General features: G+C 44.6%; 1 protein-coding gene and 1 non-coding gene across 2 annotated transcripts in view; one reads left to right on the top strand and one right to left on the bottom strand.

Moving 5' to 3' along the window:
* DCUN1D1 (defective in cullin neddylation 1 domain containing 1) overlaps positions 1 to 20,640 on the top strand; it is a 40,739-nt gene that overhangs the window by 1,851 nt on the left and 18,248 nt on the right. The gene's annotated exons all lie outside the window — the stretch shown is intronic.
* Positions 15,761 to 15,897, bottom strand: LOC114816202. Its single transcript, XR_003763971.1, has one exon. It is a non-coding gene; the product is annotated as a small nucleolar RNA SNORA7 (small nucleolar RNA).

The raw sequence follows: 20,640 nt of genomic DNA, 5'->3' as shown, positions 1-20,640 counted from the left end.
CAAGTCACACAGCTGGCAAGCGGCGGAGCCGGGATTAGAACCCACATCCTCTGACTCCCGAGCCCGGGCTCTTGCCACGAAGCCCCGTGCCTTCCCATGTATTCATGCCTCCGCTTCTTAAATTCAGTGGCCCAAACACATCAATCTCAGTCACCCACTCCTTGTTTTCGATTGTTGCTAGAATTTTGCTATCCGGTTAAATCTCTGATATACTTGAGAATGGTTTGTGATGTTAAACTGTGAGACGGATATATTGCCATTCCAAAAGATGCCCTGATTATGAGAAGCACCTTGAAAGTCACAGCTTTTAGAAACAATACAAATGAATGACAGAAGTACAGTTACGCTTTTACGTTTCAGTTCTCTTGACATTTAAAGTGTCTCCTAATGAGAGAGTATAGTCTGAGCGTAAAAAGCACCACTGCTTGTCTGTGACACTATTCTGAATGCAACCTTAAATCTCTATTTTTAAGATAAGCTCCAAAACATTTAACTTGAATTTTAAGGAAAGTATACTCTCAGTAGAGTCTCTTTAAAGGCACAAAACCTTTTGAAATTTATCGCTTAATATAGTCCAGGCATTGATGTAAATTACTAGGTAATTTTTATTTTCAATGTGGTTTCCTGCCTTAAATTTCATATTCATTCCAAATATTCTGTATACTAAGAATATGTGTTTTTCGTTGAAATTCCAATTCTGAGAATGGGTCATGTTCTTAAGAGTTTTTCATTTCTCCACCTGTTTGTATTAATTATTGCACCCTACTATCCAAAACTGCCGGTAGCACTTACATTATTACATACCGTTATTTAGGCACTCAATTTTCTAATTTCTCCTGTCTTGTGGCAAAACATTTTTGTTCTGTACTTCACGAGTGCCTCGTTCAGTGCACCGCGCAGAGTATTCAATAATGACAATAATATTAATGGCGGGATGGGTGCCGGGGACCGCGCAAAGTTCTGGGATTGAGTCAAGCAGATGGGGTCGGACCCCGCCCGGGTCCCACGTGGGGCTCAAGGTCTTCATTCCCATTTGACAGATGAGGTGACCGAGGCCCAGAGAAGTGATTTGCCCAAGGTCACCCAGCAGGCAAGTGGCAGAGCCTGGACTAGAACCCAGATCCTTCCGACTCCCAGGCCTGTGCTCTGTCCATGAGGTCATGGTACTCCGAATACCCTACCGCTGCTAGATTGTAAGTGTCTTGAGGGCAGGGGTCCTGTCTATCGTACTTGCCCGTGAGAGTTCAGTAGAGTCCTCTGCATGCTCGGAGCTCCATAAATACTGTTGCTTTATGATGCGGCAGTACGGTGTATTCAGGCAATCATATTTGAGTGCTAACTCTTTGCAGAGCACTGCTCTAAGCATTTGGGAGAAAACACGATTACAGAGTTAGACCTGTCCCCAGCCCGCGAGGAGCTTAAGGGGGCTTACGGTTCTAGAGAAAGACTTAGGAAAGCCCAGCAAATGATAGGATTTGATAAATACTCTTCCTTTATGATGTGACGGTACAGTGTACCCACATCTGATGCTGCGAGACTTTTCATCTGACTGTTTCATAGTCAGGAATTAATTGGTTTATGTCACTTTCTTGTTCCTTAAGAGATGCTCCAAGTTTAGATGTTATGTTTAAGAAAGATGACGTTTAAATGAGAGCCATTCCCATTAAAAACGGATTCAGTAGCCTTTTGTGATTACAAAATCGCAGCCCGAAAAATTGTGTGTTGGTTTTCGTGTGCGGATTTGAATGATAAGGACTGTAGGAATCGAGGGGTTTAGGATGGCAACGAATGAAGCATCGGGTGTAGGCGATGTGATTGTAACTTGTTATGTTGTTGTATATATTAGATTACCCCTTTTAGTTCTGTCATGTATTTTTTGAATTTGAGGGTGTTGTGACTGTAATAGAACATTAATTTTTTCGACACATGGAAGTATGGGTTAATGCAAAATAACACCGTGCTTTGTCGATTTAGGTTTTTTGCATGTTTTGTATGTGTGTGTAAATCTATTTGTATATATTGTGTGTGTATATATATATACGTGCATATTAATGTATATGTGTATGTAAGTATACATATATATTCATGTATATATATTTTAAATCTAAACCAAAATTTTACAAAGAGGCTTAGAATCTAAGGTTTTAATAGCTAAAATGTTAACGGAAACCTTTGTTTTTTGAAGGAAGTAAATACAGTTAACCCTTCTATAATTTGGGGGTTATGTTCTTGACAAAAACCTTTATTCTCTGAAGGAAATAAATGCAGTTAACCCTCCTATTACATAGAGTTTAGGTTCTTGGCAATCTCCACTTTAAGGAAATTTAAAGTTTAGCTTCTGCCGCCTTGCCTGATGCCATGCTCATGTGTGATACCATTTTTTCCAGCGTTGTATTTCATTCTGTTGGTTGGATATGGACATTCTCTCACCTCGTCCAGATGGTGTCCTGATACAGTGTCGTGGGTACCGGTAATTTTTTTTCTATTTGACACTGTCTCTCCTGAGACTATTAGAACCTCCATATCACTGGCCCATCATAATTATTAGCCTTCTCATGTCAACAGGCTGCAATGGAATAATAAATAGGATTTACATACATTGTAGAAAATGCTTACTAGTCAGTTGGAAATATCTTTGAGAATCATGAACTGCTTTAAAAGGCCCCAAAAAAATCAAGCAAACTTCTTAGCATTCCTAGTTGATGACAGTTTATTTTTCACTGTGTGTAGAAGTTAAAAAATCATTTTCGTAGCCGTTTGTTAGTATGTATTTCATGTAGAACCATTGTGGTTCCGGAAGAAACTACAGTAAAACCAACTAAAGCAGATAGATCACTTGCTAGTGCACCAAAAACGGATATTCTTGATAGGAGGTGTGTTGAATGCAGATTTATAATAAATAGTCCAAAATTCGTGCTCAGAAAATATAGCCTCCTGGATGCCCTTCCAATAGCTCTGATGTCCTAGGCAGGCTTCAGTGTAATTTGTTTCTCAGCTCATTGGAGTGGTGCCTAGTTTTGGTTATGTAATAATTGTACATCAAATTATTTGACCTATACTTTCTCTTAAAAATAAACAATTGTTTCATTTAGTTTAAACATTCCGAAATAAAATCTGACTGTACACTCCATTCTGCCAGAACCCGTGTTATCACCTCGTTTTGGCTAGAAAATGGCAGCACGAAAAGGACCACCCTCCCAATAACGTACATCCGCTAGGATACAACGTGACATGGGTCGGAAGAACCCGTTTTGGGCATGCTCACGGCATCGATTATGGGGTGAATTCCGCAACTGAGGCTGAAGCGATCAGTGGATTTGTACTGGAGCAGGAGGTGGGACCGAGCCATTTAAAGGTTCCTGGTCTTTCTGGCAAGACCAGGTGTTGGCACAGGCGCGTGGGGACAGGAGGGGAAGAAGAAACTTTGGCCACGACTTCCAGTTCACCCCGCAGCCTGGTGGAGATGACGGGACCCCGACGGACCCCCGGGCCAGATCGGGGGATGTCCTGGCTACACTGGATCTCCTGCACTGGAACGGCTCCCGTGCTCTCTGCACCCTGCCCGGGAGTCGTGCCCACCTGCCGCGGGAATTGGCACCGCTGCCGCTGGTAGCCAACTGGCAGCTTGGCATTCCTGCAGCCTGGCCCCAGGTTGCCATCTCGGCCAGAAACCGGAGAGGCGTCTGGGCCCTATCCGCTCTTTGTCACGCACGTGTCGGTGGGGCGATCCAGCCCCCGTGCCGCCGCGGAGGCCCACTGTCTGATAATTCAGTCGGCAGTGGGCACCCTGGCACTGTTTTTCCAGGGTCCCGTCCCAGACCGTTCTGTCTTACTTCCACCCCGACTACACCACAAGCTTTTCTTTAACAAGTGTACCCCCTCCCACCTCGGAGGGGAATGAGTGAACCGAAAGGTCAAGTTATGGAACTAGGTATTCTGTAAGGGGCAAGGGCCAGTTCAGGGAGTTCCAGGTGTGAAGAAAATATTGAAGAAAACATTCTTTCCTTAATTGGATTTTGCATTTCTGGTTGGAGTGGGATTGGGTATGAAATCTGTTGGTATAGTTCCAAGTAGGATTCAATAGGTGTGTTAACGCAAGCCATCCTTGAGTCTTGTCTTATGCCGTCGCGTCGTTTCCGACCCATAGCGACACTACGGACACATCTCTCCCGAAACGCCCCGCTCGCCATCTGCAATCGTTCTGGTACTGGATCCAGAGAGATTTCTTGGTAAAAATACGGAAGTGGTTGACCATTGTCGCCTTCCACGCAGTAAACGTGAGTCTCCTCCCTTGACTCTCTCTCCCATGCCGCTGCTGCCCAGCATGGGTGAGTTGTGAGTTTTGACTTGTAGCTGGTGGCCTTCCACTCGCTAGCCACTGCCCAATCTAGGACTGGAAGGGACAGGCCTCTGCTTGACTCTCCCTCCTGTAATCGAGACTGGTGGAGTCCTGGAAATGCTCCAGGTGTGACCTGAGAGGGAAATCCTTGAGTACCTTACTTAAAATCAAATTTTGTGTTTTTGTCTAGACTGTAAAGTCATTACGGGCAGGAAACGTGTCTGCTAATTCTGTTGTAAGCAGCGTGGCTCAGTGAAAAGAGCACAGGCTTGGGAGTCAGAGGTCATGAGTTCGAATCCCGGCTCTGCCACTTGTCAGCTGTGTGACTGTGGGCGAGTCACTTAACTTCTCTGTGCCTCAGTTCCCTCATCTGTAAAATGGGGATTAACTGTGAGCCTCACGTGGGACAACCTGATTACCCTGTATCTATCCCAGTGCTTAGAACAGTGCTCGGCACATAGTAAGCGCTTAACAAATACCAACATTATTATTATTATTGTACTCTCCCAAGTGCTTAGTATAGTGCTCTGCGCATTGTAAGTGCTCAGCAAATACCATTGAGTGATCTATTGATTGATTGTGGGGAACACCTACCAAACCATTCTAATTCTTAGTGACTAAGCGCTCTTAGAAATTGATTCAAGTAAGCTATTTTGATCAGTAGGCTTTTTTCTGACATTGTTTAATTTTTAGTGAACATTTCCCCTCAAACTTACAACAGATACCTTTGTTGAATGCTTTGTTGTACTATTGAATGATTTTGTGTATTGTTCCTTTGTTTGAAATGTTCATTCATTCAATAGTATTTATTGAGCACTTACTCTGTGCAGAACACTGTACTAGCGCTTGGAATGTACAAATCGGTAACAGAGGCAGTCCCTGCCCTTTGACGGGCTTATGGTCTAATCGGGGGAAACGGACAGACAAGAACAGTGGCAATAAATAGAATCTAGGGGAGGAACATCTCATTAAAACTAGCAAATAAATAGAATCGGGGTGATGTACATCTCATTAACAAAATAAATAGGGTAATGAAGATATATACATTTGAGTGGACGAGTACAGTGCTGAGGGGATGGGATGGGAGTGGGGGAGGAGCAGAGGGAAGGGGGGAGAAGAGGGTTTAGCTGCGGAGAGGTGAAGGGGCAGGGCAGAGGGAGCAGAGGGAAAAGGGGAGCTCAGTCTGGGAAGGCCTCCTGGAGGAGGTGAGCTTTCAGTAGGGTTTTGAAGAGGAAGAGAATTAGTTTGGCAGAAGTGAGGAGGGAGGGCATTCCAGGACCGTGGGAGGACGTGGCCCGGGGGACGACGGTGGGATAGGCGAGAACGGGGGACGGTGAGGAGGTGGGCGGCGGAGAAGCGGAGCGTGCGGGGTGGGCGGTGGAAAGAGAGAAGGGAGGAGAGGTAGGAAGGGGCAAGGTGATGTAGAGCCTCGAAGCCTAGAGTGAGAAGTTTTTGTTTCGTGCGGAGGTCGATAGGCAACCACTGGAGGTGTTTAAGAAGGGGAGTGACATGCCCAGATCGTTTCTGCAAGAAGATGAGCCGGGCAGCGGAGTGAAGAATAGACTGGAGCGGGGAGAGACAGGAGGAAGGGAAATCAGAGAGAAGGCTGACACAGTAATCTAGCTGGAATATTACTAGAGCCTCTAGCAGTAAGGTAGCCGTTTGGGTGGAGCGGAAGGGTGTAGACCACATAGAAATCAGTTGCTTAATTAGATAAACCTTGAATTCTCCTGTAAATATTTCAAAAATAGTTGGGGTGAAAGTTGAAACTAATGACTTCATTGGAGTTTTTGGATTATCAGTGGGTGATAGTTCTCCAGGTTATTTCCAGTTTATTCTACCTTGGAAAGTCAAAAGTTGCCTACTGGATTTGAAGAACATGGATGGAGTGCTGGGTCTGTGTGTCCCCGTCCCCACCCGCCAGTCTGTGTTTTGCGTTTTCTGTGGCTAAATCAAGATCGCTATTTTGCTTTCCATGGGAGTAATTTGATGACTCTCAGTGAACATTGTCAGTAAAACAAGAATAACAAAAAGTCACAAATAATTTTGTTGAATCAGAGTCTGAAGTAGCATGAACATGTTGCTTGGAGCCTTGGTGAGTAGGAAATAAAGAGGACCTCAAAAGCACTCCTACTTTAAAAGGTAAAATAATTCTAACCCAAAATAACTTTAAACTTAAATGATTATTTCTTTGAAGCATATAGAGTAGAAATCAGAAATGAAATAAAAAAACAGTATAACAAACCTCATTTATGTGTTTAGTGAAATCATTATTCCAGGTAGATTCCCATTATACTCTCTCTCTGCTTTAATTATATAGTCTCTGTATTGCCTGTCTGACTTCTAGTAACAATTAAATGCGTTTTAAAAGCAGAGTTAAATTTAAGTATTATTCAGAAAATTATGAATGAATGAAAAGCAAGTAGGCACATGCCATAAAGGAAAGAGAAAGTAATCATTTTTTAGTAACAAAATACTGTCACTCATATTGTACACAGTTTCATATACGTTGAAATCACAATTGTATTTTTCCTCCAGATATCCTTGTTAGAGTCTTGAGAACTCTTTTATGATATTGCCCTTTGCCAATCTCTTTTTTCACTTTTAAAGCCTCAGTTTGCAGCCTCTTTCCTTAACAGCCCTGTTCTGCAAGCCTTTGAGGGGACTGCAACCTGCAGTTTTGCAAGTTGAAATACTGTTTGATTTTATGCATTTACCTAAAAAGTATTCTAATCTTCCTTTTTAAAGTAGAGCAAGTGCAGTGTCATTACTCAAAGCCATTCTTTCAACTCAGAGTCTAAATATGTTTTTCTCAGTTGGAAATTTAGGATGAAAGCGTCATTTTTATTTGAGGAGTGTAAAAAGTTCTCTTCTAATTTCTATAAAAAAAAGCTGAAAGGTTTTAAACTTCAAAATTGGGGCTTCTGGCTGTAAAAAAAAAAAAGACCTTTTTATTTCCTTTCCTCCACCCTCCCCAGTTTTCATATCCTTTCTCCACTCTCTTCTCCCTTTGCTCTTTCCCCTTCTCTATTGGGCACTTGTAGGGATAGCAGATGACAGGGAGAGTGTGTGTCATTCTCCATGGTGTGCCCTTTAACATTTTTCCCAAGGTGGGGTCCTTTTCTGCCTTTGGGTTTCAGGGGAGAAAGGCCCCTTTGGGTGGGTGATCAGGGCTGGGTGTGCAGCTGTGAGGCTGGTTAGAACCTCATAGATCGAATAGAACGAATAGATCATCCGAATATGATGTATGAAAAACATTGCTTCTCCAAAAGCAAGATAGAAGTCTAATCATGGGATGAGATACACATCAACCTCATTTGCAGTTTGTCTATTGGCTGGAATCAGGGAGGCAATATTTTCCTATCTGGGAAAACTCCTCTGCAACCAGAATTTCAGTTGAAATAAATTTAAAGCTTAGCGATGTGATAATAGGAGCATTCGTTGTCTTAAATGAGAATGACAAGTGTTTTTTGTCACTCATTTAAAATTATATATTGGGCTTTTTTGGTGATGGGTTGGCGGATGGGGGTCAGATTTACTCAGAATTACTCAGAAGTAATTTGAGCTGAACTGAGATAGTCATATAAGATTATTATGAACGAGGAAAATAATCAGTGGTATTTACTGAGTGCTTTATGTGTGTAGAGTGCGGTACTAAGTGCTCGGGAGAGTACAGTACACCAGAGTTCGTAGACCTGTTTGCTGCCCACAAGGCATTTACAGTCTACAGGGGGAGAAGGACATTAAAATAAATTACAGATATGTACATAAGTGCTATGGGGCTAAGGGTGGCGTGAATATCGAGTGCTTAAAGAGTACATATCCAACTGCAAGGAGAGGGAGAAGGGGAAATGAGGGCTTAGTACTGGAAGGCCTCTTGGCTGATTTGTGATTTCCTCTTGAATGACTTGTGATTTCCTCTTGGATGACTTGTGATTTTAATTAGGCTTTGAAGCTGGGGAGTGTGGTGGTCTGTTGGATACCAAGGGGTAGGGAGTTCCAGGCCAGAGGGAGGATGTGGGCAAGGAGTTGGCGAGATAGATGAGATCGTGGTACAGTGAGTAGGTTGGTGTTAGAGGAATGAAGGTGAGCAACAGGGTTGTGGTAGAAAATCAGCAAGATAAGATGGCCCGGGGGTGGGGGGTAAACCGACTGAGTGCTTTGAAGCCAGTGTAAGGAGTTTCTGTTTAATGTGGCAGTGGTTGGGAAAACACTAGAGTTTCTTGAATGGGGAATTTTTGTTTTGTTTTTGTTTTTTAGAAAAATGAGCCAGGCAACCGAGTGAAGCTGCTGGGGAGAGACAGGGGTCAACAAGGAGACTGATGCAGTAGGTGAAGTGAGATAAGTGTTTGGATCAGTGTAGTTGTAGATTGGATGGAGAGGAAAGAGTGGAATTTAGCAATGTTGTGAAGTTAGAATAGGCAGGATTTGGTAACAGATTGACATGTGGATTGAATGCGAGATGTCAGGTTGATGCTGTTTACAGCGATGGGAAAGTCAGCGGGAAGACAGGGTTTTGGGTGGGAAAATGAGTTCTGTTTTGGATGGGTTAAGTTGGAGGTGTCAGTGGGACATCCAGAGAAAACTTCAACTTTTAAGAAAACTCAAATGGAAAGGTGTGAAAGTTAAATCATTTTTAATGTTGTTTTAGACTGAATTAGTATGTTGGTTTTCATCAGAATCACCTTTTCTGATCTTTACAATCTAAAGGCTGGACTGCTGAAGCACTTAACAGACACTTTTTATCTTTAGGACCATTTTACTGTGGGTATTATGTGGGTATGCTTTTGAGACCAGGAATGGGGACTAGGAAGAAACTAGTGAAAACCTGGAAAAATAAGAAATATATGAATATTTCTCTAGGCTAGTGTCAGAAAAATTGCTTCTCGTGTTTAATGTTAAAACATTGTGAAATGACATATATTTAACTAATATTCAAGCTGTTAAACTAAATTTCCTTTAAATCCAATGCTTATTTCTTGAATAGAACTTTCAAAAAATACCAAAGGTAGATGATAAATGAATAGAAACTAAAATACACTGTCAACTACCATTATGCAGGTGTGTATATGTTTTTGTCGTGTAAGTATGTGTACCTTTTCAGAGATCCAAATTATAATGGTAGTTTGTTTTTCAGTACTGGATTTAATATTTCTATTACTGTTGGCAAGAAGAGTTTGTTATTTTCTTAGTAGTATGATAAAAGAAACAATCGATAGTTGAGGCCCTGGGTTACATAAATGTTACTCTGACATTTTGCATAACCTTTCCAATTTCTGTAGAAGTAATAATAGTATTTACAACCTCCCACTGGGTTCGATGCACGGGAAGTACCACATAAGCAGCACCTTTCCTGCCCACAAAGAACGTACATTCTCATGGGGAGACGGGCGTGAAAATACTTAGAAATAAAGCAATCAAATGCACGACCAAATAGCCTACGTTCAAAAACGCTCAGGCTTGAAAGTGCTGGAGATGGCTGGTGGGTTTGTATGACTTGGGATGCTGGGGAAGACTTGTCGTAGGGGGTTATATTTTAGGAGAGCTTTGAATGTGGAACCCTGCAATGGGAGGGAGTTTCAGGCTGGGGGACCAGGGTGGTCAAGGGAACGGAGGTGAGAAGCAGCGTGGCTCAGTGGAAAGAGCATGGGCTTTGGAATCAGAGGTCATGGGTTCAAATTCTGGCTCGGCCACTTGTCAGCTGTGTGACTTTGGGCAAGTCACTTAACTTCTCAGTGCCTCAGTTACCTCATCTGTAAAATGGGGATTAAGACTGTGAGCCCCACGTGGGACAACCTGATTCCCCTGTGTCTACCCCAGTGCTTAGAACAGTGCTCGGCACATAGTAAGCGCTTAACAAATACCAACATTATTATTATTATTATTAGGTGGGAGAGAACGAGGTACAGTTCACGATTGTCGAGTCTCATTTAATAGCTGCTTAGTGCCAAACAAATAGACTTTACTGTCAAGACATTTGGCATTAGATTTGAATTGACTGAACTTTCATAGGTGTGAGAGACTGGTTTACTTGGGCTTGCATTTGGTTTTGATTTTTTTTAAAGAAAAATCATTATTTCACTTCTTCCTGTCCCTGATCCTCATCAAAATATGGCTATCCTTTTCCTATGGAAGAGTTCAGCTGCATGAAATTGTGAAGACTAAACATAATTTCAAGAGAAGTTCAGATAAATTCAAGGATGCATATATTTCTCCATCAACCACTCCCATTCCTGCAACCTCTAATAGTAGCCCAAACCTCTAACTCCCTGTTGTACACCCAGTGCCTCCACCGCCTTCCTCACTAAACTCTGATCGCCTTGCCAACTGTCTTGTGGCAAAACAAAAACGATCAGGAGTGAACTTCCCAAAGTTTCTCTGTCACCTCGTCACGTTGCCACCTGCTGCCTTTCTTTCTTTCCCTGTCCAGCTATCAATCAGTCAGTTGTATTTATTGAGCACTTACTGTGGGTAGAGCACTGTACTAAGCGTTTGGGAGAGTATAACACAACAGTATAACAGACACATTGCCTGCCCACAATGAGCTTCCGGTCCAGAGAATGAGTTTTCTGTTTAGAGGATCAGCCGTCTCTCAAAAGTGATCTCTCCCCACCCACAAGACCACTTTTGTACGTCTTTATACTCTCCCTTTTCTCCTATTTATAATTTATTTTAATGTAGTTCTTCTCCTCTAAACTGTGTAAGCTTCACTTGAGCAGGGATCATGTCTAACAACTCTGTTATATTGTACTCTCCCAAGTGCCTACTATGGTGCTCTGCACATAATTAATTAATTCCATTATTGATTATTTGGTCAGACTACTATATCAACCTTTTTTCAGTCTAACAGCCTTTAACCTCTGCCCTTTCAGTCTTTACCACCCACTCTATTCTACCCAGAGAAGCAGTGTGGCTCAGGGGAAAGAGCCCGGGCTTGGGAGTCACAGGTTTGGGTTCTAATCCCGGCTCCGCCACTTGTGAGCTATGTGACTTTGGGCAGGTCACTTCACTTCTCTGTGCCTCAGTTACTTCATCCGTAAAATGGGGATTAGGACTGTGAGCCCACATGGGGCAACCAGATTACCTTGTATCCCGCCCAGTGCTTAGAACAGTGCTTGGCACACAGTAAGCACTTAACAAATACCATGATTATTATTATTACCCAATGCTGCCTAGGTCAGCTTCCTGAAACACAGTTTGGCACACATCTCACTACTCTAATACATTAAAGTGTGACCCCCTCGCTCACACTTTTCCCCTCACGTGGACCCTCCCTCTAAATTTTGCGGACCACAGCTTTCCCTGTCTTTAAATCCCTCTGAAAATCCCATCCTCTTTTGGGAAAATTTCCTCAGTACCCAAAATACCAAATTCGATAAACCCCATAATCTCATATTTCTTCCTGCCTTCATGGTATCTCTACTTGGATGTCCCGCCGACACCTCAAATTTAACATGTCCAAAACAGAACTCATATTCCCACCCAAACCTTGTTCTCTCCCGATTTCCCCCTCACCGTATACAACGCCACCATCCTCGCTGTAACCTTGGTGTTATCCTCCACTCATCTGTCTCATTCAAATCACATATTCAGTCTGTCCCCAGATCCTGTCGGTTCAATCTTCACGTGGTTAAAGTCTGCCCTTCCCTCTCCATCTGGTTTCAGTGGAAAGAGCCCGGGCTTCGGAGTCAGAGGTCATGGGTTCTAATCCCAGCTCCGCCGCTTGTCAGCTGTGTGACTTTGGGCAAGTCACTTCACTTCTCTGTGCCTCAGTTACCTCATCTGTAAAATGGGGATCTAAACTGTAAGCCCCATGTGGGATAGCCTGATGACCTTGTATCCCCCCAGCTCTTAGAACAGTGCTTTGCACATAGTATGCGCTTAGCAAATGCCATCATTATTATTATTATTATCTAAACTGCTATCACATTAATCCAAGCATTTATCCTATCTTGCCTCGATTACTCACCCGCCTCTTTGCTGATCTTCCTGCCTCCTGTCTCTCCCGCCTTACAGTCCATGCATCGATAAGATGTTTTAGATTATTTTTCTACGAAACCCTTCCTCAAGAACCTCCAGTGGTTGCCCATCCACCTCCGTATCAAACCGAAACCCTTTTCCATTGACCTTAAAGCACGCAATCACCTTGTCCCCACCTATTTCACCTCTAATTTCCTACAATCCAGCCCACATTCTACACTCCTCGAATACCAACCCACGTCCTGCCTCTGGTCTGGAACTCCCTCCCCCTTCGTGTCCTTCAGGCAATAATAATAATAATAATTATGTTGGTATTTGTTAAGCGCTTATTATGTGCAGAGCACTGTTCTAAGCGCTGGGGTAGACACAGGGGAATCAGGTTGTCCCACGTAGGGCTCACAGTCTTAATCCCCATTTTACAGATGAGGGAACTGAGGCCCAGAGAAGTTAAGTGACTTGCCCACAGTCACACAGCTGACAAGTGGCAGAGCTGGGATTCGAACTCATGAGCCCTGACTCCAAAGCCCGTGCTCTTTCCACTGCGCCACGCTGCTTCTCTCAGGTGGGGAGGCAATCGCTCTCCCCACCTTTAAAGCCTCATTTCCTCTTCTCCCCCTTCCTTCTTTGTCACCCTTGCCCTTGGATTTGCTCCCTTTATTCACCCCGCCTCTGCCCCATGGCATTTATATACAGATTTATGATTTATTTTTATTAATCTCTGTGTTCCCCTAAAGACTGTAAACCTGGGGGCAGGGAACGTGTCTACCAACTCTTAGAGTGTGCTCTCCCAAGCTCTTAATATACAGTACTGTGCACAGAGTAAACTCTCAGTAAATATGAGTCATACATCAACTGATTACTAAGCGCTTGGGAGAGTACAGTATAGTTGGTGGACGTGATCCCTGTCCTCAAATAATTAGTTTATCAGGGATACAGATGTTAATACATCACAGATAAGAAGCAATAGAGTGTATGGATATGAACTTAAGTGCTGTGGGTGTGGCGAGGGGGTGAGTGCCTAAGTGCTTAGCCTGAGTGAGGCAGGAGGGAGGGAAAATAAGATGTGGGGAAAGGCTTCCTAGAGAAGATATGTAGATTTGGGAATCATGGGTGTAGAAACTATGGGAACTGAGTGAAAATAGAGTAGAGGGGGACCCAGGATGGAGCCTTTTGGGACCCCCACAGTGAGAAGGTGGGAGGCAGAAGAGGAGCTGGCAAGAGACCAGAAAAAGCAGCCAGAAAAATAGGAGAACTAGGAGAGAGGACCGTGTCAGTGAAGCGAGGTTTGATAGAGTTTCCAGAAGTAAGGGGTGCCGGCGTAGTGTCAAAGGCAGCTGACAGGACAAAGAGAATCAAGATGGAATACCCTTCGATTTGGCAAGGAAGTCATTGGTGACTTTGGAGAGAGCAGTTTCATTGGAGGAGAGCACGTGTCTACCAATTCTGTTCTCTCCCAATTGCTTAATATAAGACTCTGTACACAGGAAGTAATAAATAAATTGAGTTGGAGGAGAACAAGTAGAGGCAGCTGGAGTAAACACTGTTGAAGGAGTTTGGCCAGGAATGGTGAGAGAGAGAGAGATGGGGCAGCCAGTGATAGATAGATATGTGGACTCCAGTAGTCACCTGCGTGGACCATTAAGGTGATCATAATTCTGGAGAAGCAACATGGCCTAGTGGATAGAGCATGGTCCTGGGAGTCTGAAGAACCTGGGTTCTAATTCTGCCACTTGTCTGCTGTGTGACTTCGGATGAGTCACTTGAACTTCTCTGTCCCTCAGTCACCTCATCCATAAAATGGGGATTAAGACTTTTAGCCTCATGTGGGACTTGGACTGTGTCCAACCTGATTAGTTTTATTTAGCCCTATGCTTAGTACAGTGCCTGGCACATAGTAAGTGCTTAACAAATACCACAATTATTATTATGTTCTCTTTTGATGATCCTCTGCCCTCACTGGGTTTGGAGAGATCAGTGATGGATGTTTCCCCGCATGGCTCAGTGGAAAGAGCATGGGCTTTGGAGTCAGAGGTCATGAGTTTGAATCCCAGCTCTGCCACTTGTCAGCTGTGTGACTGTGGGCAAGTCACTTAACTTCTCTGGGCCTCAGTTACCTCATCTGTAAAATGGGGATGAAGACTGTGAGCCCCACGTGGGACAACCTGATTCCCCTGTGTCTACCCCAGCGCTTAGAACAGTGCTCTGCACATAGTAAGCACTTAACAAATACCAACATATTAAATGGGAGAACCAGGATGGCAAACTGTAACTCTCTGAGGTTCCTGAAGCCAAGCCTTAATGCCTTCATGTGATGGAGGATTTGGAAGTCAGGTAAAACTTGTCAACCCCAGCTTTACTGAAGTTGGGTGCTCCCTCGGGGCATTGGCTCCAACTTCCACAATGGGAAGCAATTGATAAGTGCCCCTTGCCCCCCTGGGCATGATTTAAGAACCTGCAGAGAGAGCTCCTGGAAATGACAGAAAGAGGCACTTCCCTATTTTTGTAGATCTAGTCCCTGAAACTCATCAGTTTCCCTCCTAGGCATTTTTTAGATGCCCAGGGGAGATGGGCGGGAGATATTGACAATGGAGCCCTACCCTTAAACACTTTAAAAACATTTGTAAAATATTTTAAGTTGTTATTGAAATTCCCCCCATAGCTTCAAAATGATAGGCGGAGCTGTTTAAAGCAATTAGTGTATAAGGCACACCCTTTTTCCAATGGTATTATGCTGCCCTGGTATTTGTCCCTTGCCTTCATACCCCTCTTCTCTGAAAAATTCATCTAAGGCATTTTCTTACCCCTGCTGTCCCGGAATTCTTTTTACAACCTCTTTTCTGCCAGGAAGTCACAAATCTAGTAGCGAAACCTTGACTCATGCAGAAGTAGGAGAATCCCTCTTTCCTAACCACATTGAAAATACGGTAGCTGAAAGTAAGTACCAGAGTGTCTGGCTTAATACAGTGATAGGAGCCTATGTTTAGAGAAGCAGCGTGGCCCAGTGGAAGAAGGACGGGCCAGAGAGTCAGAGGACATGGGTTCTAATCCTGCGTCTGCCACTTGCGTGCTTTGTGACCATGGGCAAATCCCTTAACTTCTCGGTGCCTCAGTTCCCCCATCTTCAAAATGATCGCCTTCCTACGTAGACTGTGAGCCCCATATGGGACCTGATGATTGTGACTCACCCCAGTGCCAGCACAATGTTTGGTACCTTATCTTGTCTTCTGCCGTCGAGTCGTGTCCGACCCACAGCGACCCCATGAACACATATATCCCAGAACGGCCCGCTCTCCAACTGCAATCCTCTTGGTAGTGTATCCAGAGAGTTTTCTTGGTCAAAATACGGAAGTGGTTTACCATTACCGCCTTCCGTGCAGTAAACTCGAGTCTCCGCCCTCGACTCTGTCCCGTGCCGCTGCTGCCCAGCGTAGGTGAGGTTTGACTTGTAGCAGATTGCCTTCCACCTGCTAGCCACTGGCCAAGCTGGGAATGGAATGGGTATGTCTCTGATTGACTCTCCCTCCTGTAGCCGAGACTGATAGAGTACTGGAAACTCTCCAGGTGCGATCTGAGAGGGGGTTTGGTGCCTAGTAAAAGCCACACAGTATTGTTACCATATCCCTCTGGACTGTAAGTCTGAACCCCCCGTTTAGACATGTCTAAAACTGAGCTCCTTATCTTCCCTCCCAAACCCTGTCCTCTCCCTGACTTCCCTGTCACTGTGGACGGCACCACCATCCTTCCCGTCTCACAGGCCCGCCACCTTGGTGTCACCCTTGACTCTGCTCTCTCATTCACCCCACACGTCCAATCCGTCACCAACACCTGCCGGTCTCACCTTCACAATATCGCCAAGATCCGCCCTTTCCTCTCCATCCAAACCGCTATCGTGAAGCGTGGCTCAGTGGAAAGAGCCTGGGCTTCGGAGTCAGAGGTCATGGGTTCGACCCCCGGCTCTGCCACTTGTCAGCCGTGTGACTGTGGGCAAGTCACTTTACTTCTCTGTGCCTCAGTTGCCTCATCTGTAAAATGGGATTAACTGCGAGCCTCACGTGGGACAACGTGATTACGCTGTATCTACCCCAGTGCTTAGAACGGTGCTCTGCACATAGTAAGCGCTTAACAAATACCAACATTATGAGAAGCAGCATGGCTCAGTGGAAAGAGCCTGGGCTTTGGAGTCAGAGGTCATGAGTTCGAATCCCGGCTCTGCCACTTGTCAGCTGTGTGACTGTGGGCAAGTCACTTCACTTCTCTGGGCCTCAGTTCCCTCATCTGTAAAATGGGGATTAAGACTGTGAGCCCCACGTGGGACAACCTCATTGTCCTGTGTCTACCCCAGCGCTTAGAACAGTGCTCTGCACATAGTAAGCGCTTAACAAATACCAACATTATTATTATTATTATTATTACAAGCTCTTGTAATATCCCCACTGGATTATTGTGTCAGCCTCCTCTCCGATCTCCCTTCCTTCCTGTCTCTCCCCACTCCAGTCTATTCTTCATTCCGCTGCCCGGATCATCTTCCTACAGAAACACTCTGGGCATGTCACTCCCCTCCTCAAAAACCTCCAGTGGTTGCCTATCGACCTCCGCACGAAACAGAAACTCCTCACTCTGGGCTTCAAGGCTCTCCATCCCCTTGCCCCCTCCTACCTCACCTCCCTTCTCTCTGCTGCCCACCCCGTACTCTCCACTCCTCTGCCGCTCACCTCCGTTCTCCGTTCTCGCCTATCCCGCCGTCGACCCCCGGCCCACGTCCTCCCGCTGTCCTGGAATGCCCTCCCTCCTCACCTCTGCCAAACTAACTCTCTTCCCCTCTTCAAAGCCCTCCTGAGAGCTCCCAGATTGAGTCCCCCCTTTTCCTCTGCTCCCCCTCCACCCTCTGCTCCTCCCCCTTCCCCTCCCCTGTGCTCATTTGTATATATTATTTATTACCCAATTTATTTTGTTAATGAGATGTACATCCCCTTGATTGTATTTATCTTGATAATGTTTTTGTTTTGTTCTCTTTGGCTTTGCTGTCTGTCTGCCCTGATTATACTGTGAGCCTTTCACTGGGCAGGGATTGTCTCTATCTGTTCCCCAATTGTACATTCCAAGTGCTTAGTACAGTGCTCTGCACATGGTTAGCGCTCAATAAATGCTATTGAATGAATGAATGAATGACTGTAAGCTTGTTATGGGTAGGGAACATATTTGCTAATTTTATTGTATTGTACTATTCCAAGTGCTTAGCACAGTGCTCTGCACATAGTGAGTGCTGAATAAATAGCTGTGATTGATTGGTAAATTGAACATTGTGGAGATACATTCTAGGTGGGCTGTGTGTGTATGTGAATGCTTGTGTACACAGACTTTTTTAGTTCAATGGGTTAAGTGATTTCTAACACCTGGAAGTTAAGTGGTCATAGTGATGTCACATTATTATTATTATTATGATTATATCAATAAGCACATACTATGTTCTGAGTGCTAGGTTAGATAATCAGGTGGGACTCAGTCCCTGCCCCCCATGGGGCTCACAGTCTAAATAGGAGGGAGAGCAGGTATTTATTCCCCAATTTGACATAGAGGAAACTGAGACACAGAGAAGTGAAGTCACTTCCCAAGGTCATCAAGCAAGCAACTGGCGGAGCTGGGATTAGAACCCTTGTCCTCTGACTTCCAAGCCCATGTTCTTTTCATTAGGCCATGCTGCTTCTAGGTCATATAAACTGTGAGCTCATTGTGAGCAGGAATGTGTTCGTTATGTTGTACTCTCCCGGTGCTTAGAACAGTGCTTTGCACACAGTAAGTACTCAATAAAGTATGATTGAATGAATAAATAAACTTGGCCTTCATAGATTCTGTGTCCCTTGAAGGACAGGTGTGTGTCTAATTCCCACCGATTCTCAGTATAAGGCTCCGTACACAGGGGCTTAATGAATACTTTTACTAAATCTCATGCTTATGTGCGTATCCAGCAATTTAATGCAGGAATCATTTTGGCTTTCTTTGTAGTATCCTATTGTGTTGTATTAAAAGAATTTGGATTTACAGTTTGTTTTTGTAAAAGAAAAAAATACTTTCAAAATATTTATAGGTCCCTTCTACCTCTCCAAAATACAGACTAACTCATATATCCAGAACGGTACAGATATAAGAAATATATAAAGATATAAATTCAAATGGTCTCATGTACAGTGACATAGTCAGGATGTCGAAACCGCTTCATCTTCTTCATCTTCATCTTGGAATAAAATGACCAAGCTCATTCATTCAATCAGTAGTATTTATTGAGCGCTTACTATGTGCAGAGCACTGTACTAAGTGCTTGGAATGTACAAATTGGTAACAGATACAGTCCCTGCCATTTGACGGGCTTACAGTCTAATCGGGGGAGACAGACAGACAAGAACAGTGGCAATAAATAGAGTCAAGGGGAAGAACATCTCGTAAAAACAATGGCAACTAAATAGAATCAAGGCGATGTATATTAAATTAACACAATAAATAGGGTAATGAAAATATATACCTCAGTAACTTCAGCAGCTAGACCCGTGATAGCAGTGGTGATTATAACGGGTTTATTGTTCAGAACCTAATCCCAAATGATCCAAATGGAGGCAAACATTGAAGACCCACCAAATGCAGTGCAAATGCTAATTCGGAAATGGTATGTAAAAAATGGAAATACAGAAAAGTGGGGGCTCAGGTTATGATTGGGAAGCAGCATGGCCTAGTGGAAAGAGCACAGGCCTGGGAGTCAGGGGATCTGGGTTCTTATTCTGGCTCTGCCACTTGTCTGTTGTATGACCTTAGGCAAATCACTTAACTTCTCTGTGCCTCACGTGCCTCATCTGTAAAATGTGGATTAAGACTCTGAATCCCGTGTGGTTCATGGACTGGGTGCTTTTAGTACAGCGCCTGGCACATTGTAAATACTTAAATACCTTAAAAACAATAGTAGTCTCCCATCAGAAATGACAGACATGCCTCAGGGATGTCACTTCCAATTCTGCATGAGAAATTCAGCACTAGTTATTCTTTAGTGTTTAAAGCCTCTTTTCACCTTGTCCATTTCTCCTCGGCTGCAGCGAGGTGTTTGTCCTTAACGTCCTGAAAATCTGATGCCAAGAGGCCTTGTCCCAGTCCCTGCAGTCCCCAACACTGGTGATGGTGGAGGACAGCCTGAGAGTAGCCCTGTTTGTTTTTGTACCCTTTCCTCTCATCACCTGTGGAGTGTGTTTCAGTGTTAAGCTCTTCATGAAAGGTCATCCCGAAAATCCTTTTGTCATCCATTCCTGTCAGGCCATCCCAGTTTGTCTCTGATCATCATCATTCAGGGCCTATGATCCCACAGTGTCACTAACTCCATAGTTAGGGATGCGGTCGTCCCTTTTTTTGCGGGTTCCACCTCTGCCAGATGGAAAGGGCCGAGTTGTAGTGTATTCATTCATTCATTCAATAGTATTTATTGAGCGCTTACTATGTGCAGAGCACTGGACTAAGTGCTTGGAATGAACAAGTCGGCAACAGATAGAGACGGTCCCTGCCCTTTGACGGGCTCACGGTCTAATCGGGGGAGACGGACAGACGAGAACGATGGCGATAAATAGAGTCGAGGGGAAGAGCGTCTCGTAAAAACAATGGCAACTAAATAGAATCGAGGCGATGTACATTTCATTAACAAAATAAATAGGGTAATGAAAATATATACAGTTGAGCGGACGAGTACAGTGCTGAGGGGATGGGAAGGGAGAGGGGGAGGAGCAGAGGGAGATGGGGGGAAAAGAGGGTTAAGCTGCGGAGAGGTGAAGGGGGGCGGTGGAGGGAGTAGAGGGAGAAGGGGAGCTCAGTCTGGGAAGGCCTCTCGGAGGAGGTGAGTTTTAAGTAGGGTTTTGAAGAGGGGAAGAGAATCAGTTTGGCGGAGGTGAGGAGGGAGGGCGTTCCGGGACCGCGGGAGGACGAGGCCCGGGGGTCCACGGCGGGATAGACGAGACCGAGGGCCGGTGAGGAGGTGGGCGACGGAGGAGCGGATTGTGCGGGATGGGCGGTGGAAAGAGAGAAGGGAGGAGAGGTAGGGAGGGGCAAGGTGATGGAGAGCCTCGAAGCCTAGAGTGAGGAGTTTTTGTTTGGAACGGAGGTTGATAGGCAACCACTGGAGGTGTTTAAGAAGGGGAGTGACATGCCCAGATCATTTCTGTGGGAAGATGAGCCGGGCAGCGGAGTGAAGAATGGACCGGAGCGGGGCGAGAGAGGAGGAAGGGAGATCAGAGAGAAGGCCGACACAGTAGTCTAGCAGGGATATAACGAGAGCCTGTAGCAGTAAGGTAGCC

The sequence above is a fragment of the Ornithorhynchus anatinus genome, chromosome 1 (genome assembly GCF_004115215.2).
Source record: "Ornithorhynchus anatinus isolate Pmale09 chromosome 1, mOrnAna1.pri.v4, whole genome shotgun sequence".
Classification (NCBI taxonomy): Eukaryota; Metazoa; Chordata; class Mammalia; order Monotremata; family Ornithorhynchidae; genus Ornithorhynchus; species Ornithorhynchus anatinus.
Note: the sequence above shows the minus strand (reverse complement) of the source record. Positions and strands in the feature narration are given on the sequence as shown.